Consider the following 12026-nt stretch of genomic DNA (forward strand, 5'->3'; position numbering starts at 1 on the left):
TTCCCCTTTATTCACTTCACTCCCCTCATTTCTTCTTCTCCAGTATTGCGACCTGTAATAAAGAAGCAGCATATCAGCCTTTGCCTCAGGCTCTGCTTTCTGGGGAACCCAAGCTAAGACTCTTCATATGTCCCAATAGCATGTTTAGGCTGTGGTCTCTTGATTTTTTAATTTAAGACCTATCAGGTGACCTTTTTTGCGTGTGAAAGATGAGGATTTTGTGTTCTTACATTTCCATTCCCTACCACCCCATACATTTTTCACTCTCTTTCTCTCTACATGTTCTGTAACAATCTTTGGTTAAATGAATATTAGTGCTTATGGTATTATAACTGCCTTAATATAATTCACAGATGAGTCACATGGTATACTGACATATGTCTCTTCTTTTCAGTTAATTTTTATGTACCCTTCACTAATTAAACCCCATGCCCTCTGACAGGACATTAAAACTTCTTTCAAGAGTCAAACACACCAAAGAATCTATTAGTTCAATGCGTGTGTGGGTGGGGGGTGTGGTGCGGTGGTTAGGGTGGGGGAAACTCATACTTTCTGGAATCCATCTTATTGCTGCATTCAGAATTTGCTGTCTAGGTTTGCTGTCCAGCTGTCAGACTGGAGTATCTTTTCACCACCATCACTGGAATTCAGTTCATTTCACTCTTATTTTTTGGACCCTCTGTTTTCTGTGTTTTATGTTTTCCTCTTTCTTGGATTCTACCCTTGCACATTTCCAGTAACTTCCTGAGAAAGTATTTGGGAGGTAAATCTTTTGGGATTGTACAAGTCTGCAAAGTCTGTCTACCTTTCATATTAATGGTTTGGTTAGGTATAGAATCCTAGGTTGACCATCATTTTCTCTCAGAATTATGTAGATTTTTCTCCATTGTCTTTCTGTGTTTTTTTGAGAAATTTGATGGCATTCTGATAACTGGTAAGTGCCTTGTTTTTCTCTCTCTGGATCTTTTAGAATCTGCTGTTTATCTCTGGTGGTTTGAAATACAGTGATATGCCTTAATGTGTGGCAATTGTGACTGTCACCATAATCCATTCTTCTCTTCTGTGGTATACAGTTGAAGCTCAAAAGAGGCTAATAGATGAGAAACCTCCTTTTCCAAGTCTTTGTGCAACTGGATATGGCCATATAACTAATTCTCACCAATGTGATTAGTAGAAGCGACGTGTACTGTTGGGGGCCAAGGCTTTTGTGAAACAGGTGTGCTTCCCCTGTATTTCTTTCCTCTTCTATAGGTTGGATACTGATGACAGTGATGAACTAGGGGATGATAGAGCCACCAAATGGAATGGTCATGGATACCTGAATTATCACATGGAAGAGACCTCCTTACCCTCCTTGAGCTCCTATATAGTGAGATATAAACTTCTACTGTGTTTGACCATTATATCTATAGCTCAGAAACATAAATATATATTCAGTTAAAAGTTCTTCTTGGGCTAGTCATTCAATGTGAAACACAAAACTCTCCTTTAATCTCCCTGGAAAGTAACATTAAACTTTAAGACATTAAATTCTTCACTTAATCTATAGAATATATTGCTCATGAGTCAGAAAAAAACTGTTAATCGGATCCATCACTAAGTATATTGTTTAAACTCTACTGTCAGTTGGAAAACCCTCACCCTCTTGGGCCTGGTTTTTTTCCTACCTGACAATTCAAATTAAAGAAGAAAAATGTTAGGTCTGGTGGATTAGAATCCAAAACCAACTTGAAGCCTAAATGCTGTCTTCTTATTTTTTCACACAAATGTCTTTTCTATGAATTTGCATTAAATTATTTGAGGCAGAAGCTATGTTACATACTTTTTTTTTGTGTACCCTATTGGATTTCCAGGAATAGTTTTTAGTTTTTTCCTGACCCACCAGTATTAGAATCTCCTGTCAAATATACATGTCTACTCAATCAGAATCTCTGTGGAAGGGCCTTGGAATCAGACTTTTAACAAGCATCCAAGGTGATTGTTATCACATTAAAATTTGAAAACCACTTCCTCACAGCATGCTAAGTAATTTAGACACTTTTAAATCTTTTTAAAATTAATTAAATGTTCATATTATAACATATATCATTGAAATTTATTTACTTAAAAAGAGAATTATAACAATAAATAATGATGAGGCTTTGATAAACAGAATCTCCAATGAAGTCTATGTAATGATTTATATAACTGCAGAGAAAATTCTTCCAAACTTTGGGTAGGACCATTTTATAAGATGTGAGTAATTGAATCTTGATGTTTTAGTGTTATCCATTCTTAAGTTCAAAATACTCAATATGAACGAGCCCAGTCCCCTATTTCCTTTTGGAAACTATTTCCATTATTTTGCTGGTGTTGCTGCTCTGGTTATATATTGCTGGGTCATAAATCACCCCAGACTTAGTAGCAGAGACAACAGCCTTCTTATTATATGCATAGATTCTAAAAGCAGGACTTTGGATAAGGCAGAGTGAGGTGGATTTAAAGAACATCCGTGACTGAGGCCTCACGTAGAAAGACTCAGAAATGGTTAGGGTTGAATCACGTGGGGGCCCCTTCACTTACATGTGTGAGCTGACAAGGCTCAGAGCCTGAGCTCAGCTGAGACCACTGACCAGGATACAGGTGTCTCCATGTGGCTCCGGCTTCTGCAGTATGGATCTGGGTGCTGAGAGACAGCATCTCCAAACGGGATGTTACAAGGTAAGTGCTTCACGAGAACCAGGCAGAAGCTGCATGGCCTTTCATGGCCCAGCCTCTGAATCCCTGAGTGTCACTTCTGTCCTAGTGTGGAGTTCTAAGCAGTTACAAGTCCACGCCTCATCAAGGTGATGGTGGTGGAGGGGTGCATATCTTATGGGAGGAGTATCAAAGAATTTGGGGGCCATGTTTTAAAAGTGCCACAATTACTAAATTAAGAGGCACGTCTAATCATTTAATTTCTAAAATTCTTTCTTAGCCCTTTGATCTTTATAGTTTATCAATGATAATAGTTCTTTGCTTTTCTAGTGAGCACAAATATAGCCAAACATTAAATCTATATATTCTTGTTTCCATATGTAATTTTCATAACCACTCTATAACATTGGTATTATCATCGCCATTTAACAAATGAAGACACTGATATGTTGAGAGGTTGAGTCGCTTGGCCGAGGTCACATAGTTGGGGAGGTTCTGACTCCAGAGCACAGGCCCTTGACAACATCTGATTGGCAGCATTTTCATATTCATGTGAGATCTTCTCAGAGCAAATCCAGGGAAGTTTACATAATCTAAATGTCATTGGTGAGAGCTGAAATAAATTTATAATCACACTCTATCAAATATCCTAAGCCTTTTAAAAAGTTGCTTTTGGCTAAATGATGGCTGGATCATAAACCTTATCATCTTATGAAAGCACTCAGGGGCTACATATTTTTAAGGTTTTCATTTCCTGTGGAAAAAAGAAAACGTCTTCATTGCACTCTGCTGCTGAATTTTGACCAGGGAGTAACAGATACCTTTCTCTGTGGAAAAGGGCAGGACCCTTCCATTTGTTTTTCCCTGAGGGGTTGGCTATTTCGTCTAATTTTTGTGATAAGTTGACTAAGGGTCAGGAAATGTCAGGAGCGCAAAAGGCAGCAAAACCTTGGACAGAAAAAAGAAAGGCTGATATCAGGTGAAGACCATAAATAATAGAATGCCTGCCCGGGAAGGGTCTGACCCAGGAGACACGGAGTTAACTATCTTAAGTCAGTTAAAGCTAGACTCGGAATCTGTGTACCAGGTTAGGTCAAAATTTGGTTAATGAAGTTGAAGTCCAAATTGGAGACAGAAATTTAAGCCAAGGAAGCTGTAAAAGTCACCTTTTAGTGAATGAAAAACAAAGGTATACCAGCTTGCACCTCTTCTTCACCAAGGACGCTTAGTAGTTAATGGACAAAGAGGTAAGACTGGTGGTGGGTGTTCACTCTGCTAAAGGTTTGCTTACAATTTATAAAAAGAAGATTAGCAAAGTCCTAATAAGTCTGGAAGCAAGAAAGAACAAGGAAGAACTCAAAATCATTTTAAATTTCCTTTTAGATATCGGTTTCTATGGAGAGAAAATGTGATACTAATTCCATCCTTAAGAATATGGGAGTGGCTTTTTAAAAAAATTTTATTTTATTATGTTATGTTAGTCATCATACAATACATCACCAGTTTTCGATGCAGTGATCCACAATTCATTGTTTTCGTACAACACCCAGTGCTCCATGCAGTACATGGGGAGTGGCTCTTCTTGACATTAGGATTTTTCCAAATCTACGAGTTATATGTTTACTTACTTCCTACTTTCTGTATATTGCTTAAATTTGTAGCATCAAATTGTAGATCATTATTACGTAAACTTCTTCCCATTCTGAACAGTTTAAATAAATATTACAAAGCTTCAAGTCAATCAATAATGTTTATTTAGCACCGTCCCCTCCCTAATATTGTACTAAATTAAAGGATAACAGATGTGTGTCTAATGTATATCCCCGCTTTGTCCATGGAAGACATCCTTAATTGGTCAAGACATTTCAAACTTGACCCTGGACCATCTTCTACATGTGTTTCAGGTCGTTACTCACATTTAACCTAAGTTGATACTTGAGTGAAAACTAAGGTATGATTAGGTGCTAATAGTGAATAGAGAAAAAATTACCAATTTGGACTTACTGTGGGATAGATCAGACTGACTAAAAGAAAAGAAATATCTGGTAATAAGATATCTAATTAAAAATAGAGGCCAACTCTAAACTAGACATAGCAGATGCTGTTGACAGTCCACCAATGTCCCCTTGGCTAACCTGAGTTCTCTTGCACTTGTGGACAACCCGCACCCCCTGACAGGTTCCCACCTTAGGTATACCTGCATTCTCTGCTTTCTCTGCCTGAGGGTTTCCTCCAGTGTAACTAGAGCTTGCTCAACTGTAAAAGCTAAACCATAAAGTTCGAGGGAGCTAACCCTCTGGAAGGCAACCTTCAATTAGTGAGGATGGAATGGGAGTAGTAGACAAATCCCCTAGACTCCCTGTTCTTTGGTGGGAGGGTCTTGATGTTTGTCTCACAAGGTCTCTCAGAAGGTCTCCAGCAAGACTGAGCCCCTCTTGCTTTTTATTGGCTCTTCTCCCTTCCCTGTCTCACGTTCCTAGCTTCCAAACATGTCTTCCTGGGTTTACCTTCCAACTACTCTATCTGCCTCTAAGTCTTGATTTTGGGGTCTGCTTTTAAAGGAGCCCAAATTAAGATTCTAGAATAACTAACTATTATAGGAACCATTATATAAGTGGATAATTTTTATAATCAACATCACTTTTAATGTCTATATGGGAGTCATTGATTTTATTATATAGTTTTTTAGAGCTGGAAGAGCCAGTGGTAGATTAGATATATATATATATGTGTGTGTGTGTGTGTATATCTCAATATATATAAAAATATATAAATAAATATATAAAAATATGTAATTATTATATATATTATTATAATTATATATATATTGTTCCCTATTATTCATTTCCTCTCCCTGTGGGAAGATTATACAACCCTACTCTGTTGAACTCAGGAGTGTCCATATGGCATGCTTTGGCAAATGAAATGTGTGTGAAGGGACACATATCACTTCCTAACAAAGGCTGTATGAGCTAGATATGGTTTTCCATATCTCTTTTCCCTCTGCCATAAGGCAGTCAAAGTTCCAGATGAAGCTACTCTATCAGCACTGAGCGCAGATATGAAGATGACAAACATTGAGCAGAGCTTCAGCTAAACTACAATGAACATAACCAGTGAATAAGAAATAGAATTTTTTTTCATAAATTACTGAGATTTTGGAGTCATTTGTTGCCATAGCATAGCTTAGGTTAAATTGACTAATAAAGAATCTTTAAAAATAATTCAGTACAGTGGTTTCCAATCTTGGTTAATCATAAGATTTACTAGTGCACATTTTACACAGATTTAAACTTATTCTAAGTCAGTAGGTTTGGGGCAGAAAGCTAAGCGTGTTTTGTATTTTAAAATCTCCCCAGATGGTTCTAAAGATCTCACTGTTTGAAACACAACCATTTTGCTTATTTTATTTTATTTTATTTCCATTTTGCTTATTTTAAAGGAGAAGAGAGACTGACAGCTTGAAAAGTTGTCTATTCTTTGAACTAATTTATGAAATATACTATTGCGATATAGGTCAGAGTTTGAGTTATTTATAAAGTCTTTTCTCCTATAGAGCAAAAGAGCAAGCTTAATTGTATACCTGAATAAGGACAAAATCTGAATTAGTATTACCCAAATTAATAAAGTTTAATTGTATGTCATATATAGGCCATCTGGGTTCAAACCTAATCAAAAATTATAAATGCAGCATGTTACTAAGGCCATTAGTAGGGCAGAAAGGCTAAGAGTAGTAGGGTTTTAATAACAGAAAGTAAATTTGTTTCATAGATATGTCCAGAAAAAGAAAAGCTTTGTCCTTGCTATTAAGAGATTATGGGTCTACAAGGAGAGCTTGTCATGGAGACCAAGAGATCAAGTTAAAGGTGATTCAAAGGCATCTGATGAAATTCTCTAGCATCACACCTGGCAATTATATGCCATTCAACTTGTCTGGGTCACTGTATATGTTTAAGCTGTAGAAATTACTTATTCAATTTGATTTTACTTTTTATTTTATATATATATTCTGGGGAAGGCATCTTAAGAGATGCTGGTATCATAAATTCCCTCAAGGGGGAGATGGTGGAGGTGAAATATCGGCCCACATATAATGGTAGGATAAGGCAGAATATATTAATTATAATAAGAAAGGAACACCCTGTAAACCAACTTGGGTTGCTAACTGATCTACTGCTGCAAGGTAACTTTGGGCTTCAGGGAACCTCACATCATCATTCAACTTTGGTTTCCTAGTCAAGGATATTGTTAAATGTGTGCTACAGGACTCACAGCTGCCCCTGCAGCTCTGAAAGGGGAATTAGATTCCCATCCTCACTTCCTCACTACCACTCATCTTAGCTCCTTGCAATCTAGCATTTGACTCTACCTTGCTTCTCAAACTGACCTCTTCAAAATTCAGCAAGGAATCACACAATTCTTCATCCCTCCAGATTTAGACACTATTAGTAAATCTCATCTTGAAACTTCTTTTTCTTTTAGATTTTACAATACTATGCTATTCATTACCTGTCTATCAGGTACTCACCTTGTGCATTAGGGATGTAATAATAAGGACTTTCATTTACTGAGTGCTTGTCACATGCCAGGGACTTTCTATCTATCTATCTATCTATCTATCTATCTATCTATCTATCTATCTATCAATCATCTATCTATCACCTATCTATCTATCGTCTATCTAGATACACAGATAGTTATAAATATAAATGAAATTTTTAAAATTAATTAATTAATTAATCTATTTAAAACTTGCAACAATCTACTGAACTGGCTGATATTATCTCCATTTTCTATATGAGAAAATTGATGTTTAGAGAGGTTCAGTTCTTACCCATGGTCATGCAAGTAATTATCAGAGGTAAGACTCAAACCTGTGTTGAATATCTAAACTTGTGCTCTTCACCAACACATGAGGGTCTCAGGACCCCATTTACTCTTAAAAAAGTATTAACAGTCTGAAACAGTTTTTGTTTATGTTATATCTGTTGATATTTATCATAATAAAACTGAAAAAGAAAATTTAAGAATATTCATTAATTCATTTAAAAATAATAAACCCACTATGCATTGACATAAATATTGTTATGAGAAATAACTGTTCCTCAACAAAAACTGTAGTGATAAAAGTGGTATTGCTTCCCATTTTTACAACTCTTCTTAGTGCCTGGTTTAATTGAAGATAGCTGGATTCTCATTATCTGCTTCTGCATTCAATCTGTTGCCGTATGATGTTTTGGTTGAAGTGTATGAAGATGGTCCAGCCTCACACAGATATGTAGTTGGGAAAGGGTGGAGTATTGTAATAGCATTTTCAGATAATTGTGGATTTCCTCCTTTAATAGTATACAAACATTCAACAAGTGGAGGTTTCGTAAAGGTGAGTTGCTACGTGGAGTCTGAAACGGGATCAGTGAACTTTTTGTGTTCTTTTACATTAAAACTCATTGGCCTATTTTGTATTTTGAATGGATCTTTTACTTGTGTGTGAAGCTGGTCCAAGGCTTCCCTTACACCACTCTCCTTTCTAACATTGAAAAAAACAAAACAAAAGATGAAGCATGAAACTAAACACCAATGTGCTTGAAAACAGCTAGCAAATTTCTACAGTAAATTGATGAGAGCTGATGATAAAAGTACAGACAATTTAGGGAAATTTCTGATTTTTATGTCTATTGAATCAAACTGTGGACTTGGAACTGTCTTGTTGGTTCTACAAGGCTGATACATACTATTTTCTAGATGCCAGTGTATTCACTTTGTGTTATGTATAAATAGCTATTCATCTTTTGCCATTAACATCTCATCAACTTTATTGCCATTGATAGTTTTCAAATGTTTCAGGTCAAGGCTATTGAGTTCTAATTTTATTTTGGCAACACTTTAAAAATGTAACTTTGCCCATCTATGGCTGCTTTCTACCAAACCATTCAGCATAGGTGGTATTTCTCTTCTACAGATTCTCTCTTTCACAGAATGTAGACTCCTGCATACTCATTAACATTGTTAAAGGCTATTGAAGATGAACATTTTCCTACAATGGACTAGATCATCTTTTTTTTTTTTTGAATTTAAATGATATATATGTCATAACTAAGTGTAAAGTGGATGAGGGCTGAAGCCCACACATTCATGGATTTCCACTGTAGGGAGAAACATACCACCAGTTTTCATATAAGAATCTTTTCCATCCTCCAATTGCCAATGAAATTAAGGATATAAATAATTTTCAGTAAGATATTACTGTGTTGACTAAAATATAATTATTGATCATGATGAGATGATAGCATGCTACCATTTCTATGATTTGGTTGGTTCTTATATGTCTTATTTTTACTCAGGAGGCAAGAGTCTGTCATCTTTATGTATTCTTGGGGCTTGACAATGGCAAAAGGAGACTGGTTTTATAACTAACTTCCAAAAGGGCATAAAACAAGACATATATAGAATGTTGTTTACCTTTAAAAGCATTACAAGTGTTCAACATCCTCTCAAACATGTATATATGTGAATCAGTTTCCTCCCTTCACTGTGGGTTGAGCAAATACATTATTCCCCTGCACTCCTGCTCCCATCCACAGTTTTGCTTTCCGCAGTTCCAGTTACCCAGGTCAGTCACAGTCCTGTAGCAGATCATCCACTTTCTGATGGATGTAGCATCAGAAGACCAACAGTAACCAAATGCGGCATCACAGTGCCCACGTCATTTCCTAACTTCATCTCATCACGTAGACATCGTCACAAGAAGAAAGGTGAGTACAGTAAGATATTTTGAGAGAGACCACATTCACATAATTTCTGTTACAGTATACTGTTTAATTGTTCTATTTTATTATTTATTGTTGTTTATCTCTTACTGGGCCTAATTTATAAATTAAACTTGATCACAGTTATCTATTTATAGGATAGGAAAAAACAAAGGATATATAGGGTTCAGTATTACCCATGGTTTCGGGCATCCACTGGGGGTCTCAGAAAGTATTCCCCACAGATAAGGGGGACTACTGGGGATGTAACACTCTCTACTTTTCTGTTTTTAGTAAGGTATAATTCTGAATATGTTTATAAAGCCTCTCTTGCTGGCCTCCATGGAATTAATAAATTATGTTGATAGCTGGAACTTTACATTTTCCAGACAGTTGATAAACCTCTCAGGACCCTTGTTTTTTCTATAGGTGGTAAACCCAGATGGAAGCAAGCAGGGAGATTTATTTCAACTGGGAATATTGATCTCAGCTGGTCCAGGACTTCTCTTACACCTCTGCCCTTTATAATGTTTCCGTGAGCTCTTTGGTGAATGGGATTGCCTATGAGTCCTTGCTTTCATGACTTCAGGTGCTTTCCACTGTCATCTTTCCTTAAGGTTCTTGAGAAGCCTTTAAAGGTGGGAAAGAATGCAGCCCATTGAAGGTGTAATTCCTTCACCCCTTTTATGCACAGCTAACTTCAGCTCCTTTTTAAAGACTCTGCTCATATCTCACCAACTCCAGGAAATCTTTTATCGTCATCTGTCCCCTCTTCTGCTGGGCTATGTCCCTCCTATGGGATCTTTCTCTGTCTCCATCATAGCACAGCCCTTACACCGTGGGAAAACACGTCTTAATTGACTGTCTCTCTAGATCTTGACAGAGAATTTTCCTTCATTTCTTTATTGGTGGTGCCTGGTGACATGTTTGGCATAGTCAGTGATGCGATTCAGTGGTACAAAGGTGGTCCCATAGTACCAGTTGAGGAGTCTGTTAAAAGTCATAGCTTAGACTTTGTGCTTTCAGAGAGTGAGGCAAAGCCAGAGCTGGATTGGAAGAAAATAAGGAAGCTAAACAGTTTTTCAGTGAAACAGGGGTAAAAGAGCAGTAGAACCTAATACTGTGTAAATATTTGTGTAGCAAAGTCTGTGGGGGAAAAAATGTTAGTTGCTAGGATAGATGAATGAAATTTCACACTTCAAGGTAAGAATACCCTAGTGTGGCAATGGGGTTATATTATCTGATACTGTTTTCTTACATCAAATGTTCTATTTCAACTCCATTATATACATCCTAATGATCGAGTATGTTAATAGAGAATTAAAAAAAAAATCTCCCTTTAGATTGCTATCAGTTTTGGAGGGACTGGGGGTAGAGGAGTGGATTTGTCCATTAAGTCATGGTAGGGAAGAAGTATATCCCATATACTTAAATCTTCAGTCTCCTTCAGAGGCTGCTTCCTGAGCTCCTTTAGCACCAAGTGAAGAGCCTGTTGGCTACATTTATAACACTATAATGAAATCTAAGAATTACTTTTTCTGCTTTTACAATACACTGTTTGCTTTTTTTAAAAAAGATTTTATTTATTTATTTGAGAGAGAGAGAGAGAACGTGAACAGGAGGGAGACGGAGAGAGAATATGAAGCATGCTCTATGCTGAGCACAGAGCCCAATGCAGGGCTTGATCTCACAATTGCTAGATCGTGAGCTGAGCCAAAACCAAAAGTCGGACACTCAACTGACTGGGCCACCCAGGTGCCCCACACTATTTGCTTTCAAGGATTATTAAATAAATATGAATTTTAAATATTGACTTCTTGGGAACTGGTATAGTAATTGGCACATAGAAAGTGTCCCATAAATATTTGTTAAGTATTTTTCTTAGAGATTTACCCAGAGCATCCATATGGTAGTTCTTTTTCCCCAATGAATAATGATAATTTTTTCTTCTTACTTACCAATCTCTTCATCTAAGGTTATCTTAAAGCTCTACATAAGATCGTCTTGGAAGATCTACACTTTTGACATCTTTCTTTTGTTCTGGTTGCCTCATGTGGGTTCTTTATTCTTTGAGTAGAATGTGAGGAAATCTGTGGATATAGCTCAGACCAAAAAAATTCCAAAGAATAATCTTGTCTACACAGTGGCAATGAAGAGGAACTCATCAAAACCAAATTTAATGTGACAAATTCCAAGAGGACACTTTATATTTCTTTTCACTTTGGGTAGGCACAAACCTAGTCTAGGCATTTCCATCTCTATCTCATTGTCTCAGGCAAATTCCTTGATTCAATTAATAAATATGGTATGTCTGTGGATAAAGGTGAGGGTTGAGGTCTTAAGCAACACACTATGATGTTGGGATGTTAAAACTATACACCTCAGACAGTGGTTTGACATTTTAAGAGACTATGATGAAAAGATTGAAAAAGTGGTTGAAATCAATTTGACTATTCTTTGTTTGTTCTGCAGTGAGGAAAATGCAGTTTACAGTACTCTGGTAAAAATATTTTAAAGTAAGCAGTTTGTTAGGAGTGTGAATGACACTTAGAACTAAGTCATAAAAAAAAATCTAAAAAAAACCCAAAAAACGAAGAAAAGTCA

The sequence above is a fragment of the Mirounga angustirostris genome, unplaced genomic scaffold (assembly GCF_029215605.1).
Source record: "Mirounga angustirostris isolate CCGP_5_RB_7025 unplaced genomic scaffold, mMirAng1.0.hap1 SCAF_6, whole genome shotgun sequence".
NCBI classification, from domain to species: Eukaryota; Metazoa; Chordata; class Mammalia; order Carnivora; family Phocidae; genus Mirounga; species Mirounga angustirostris.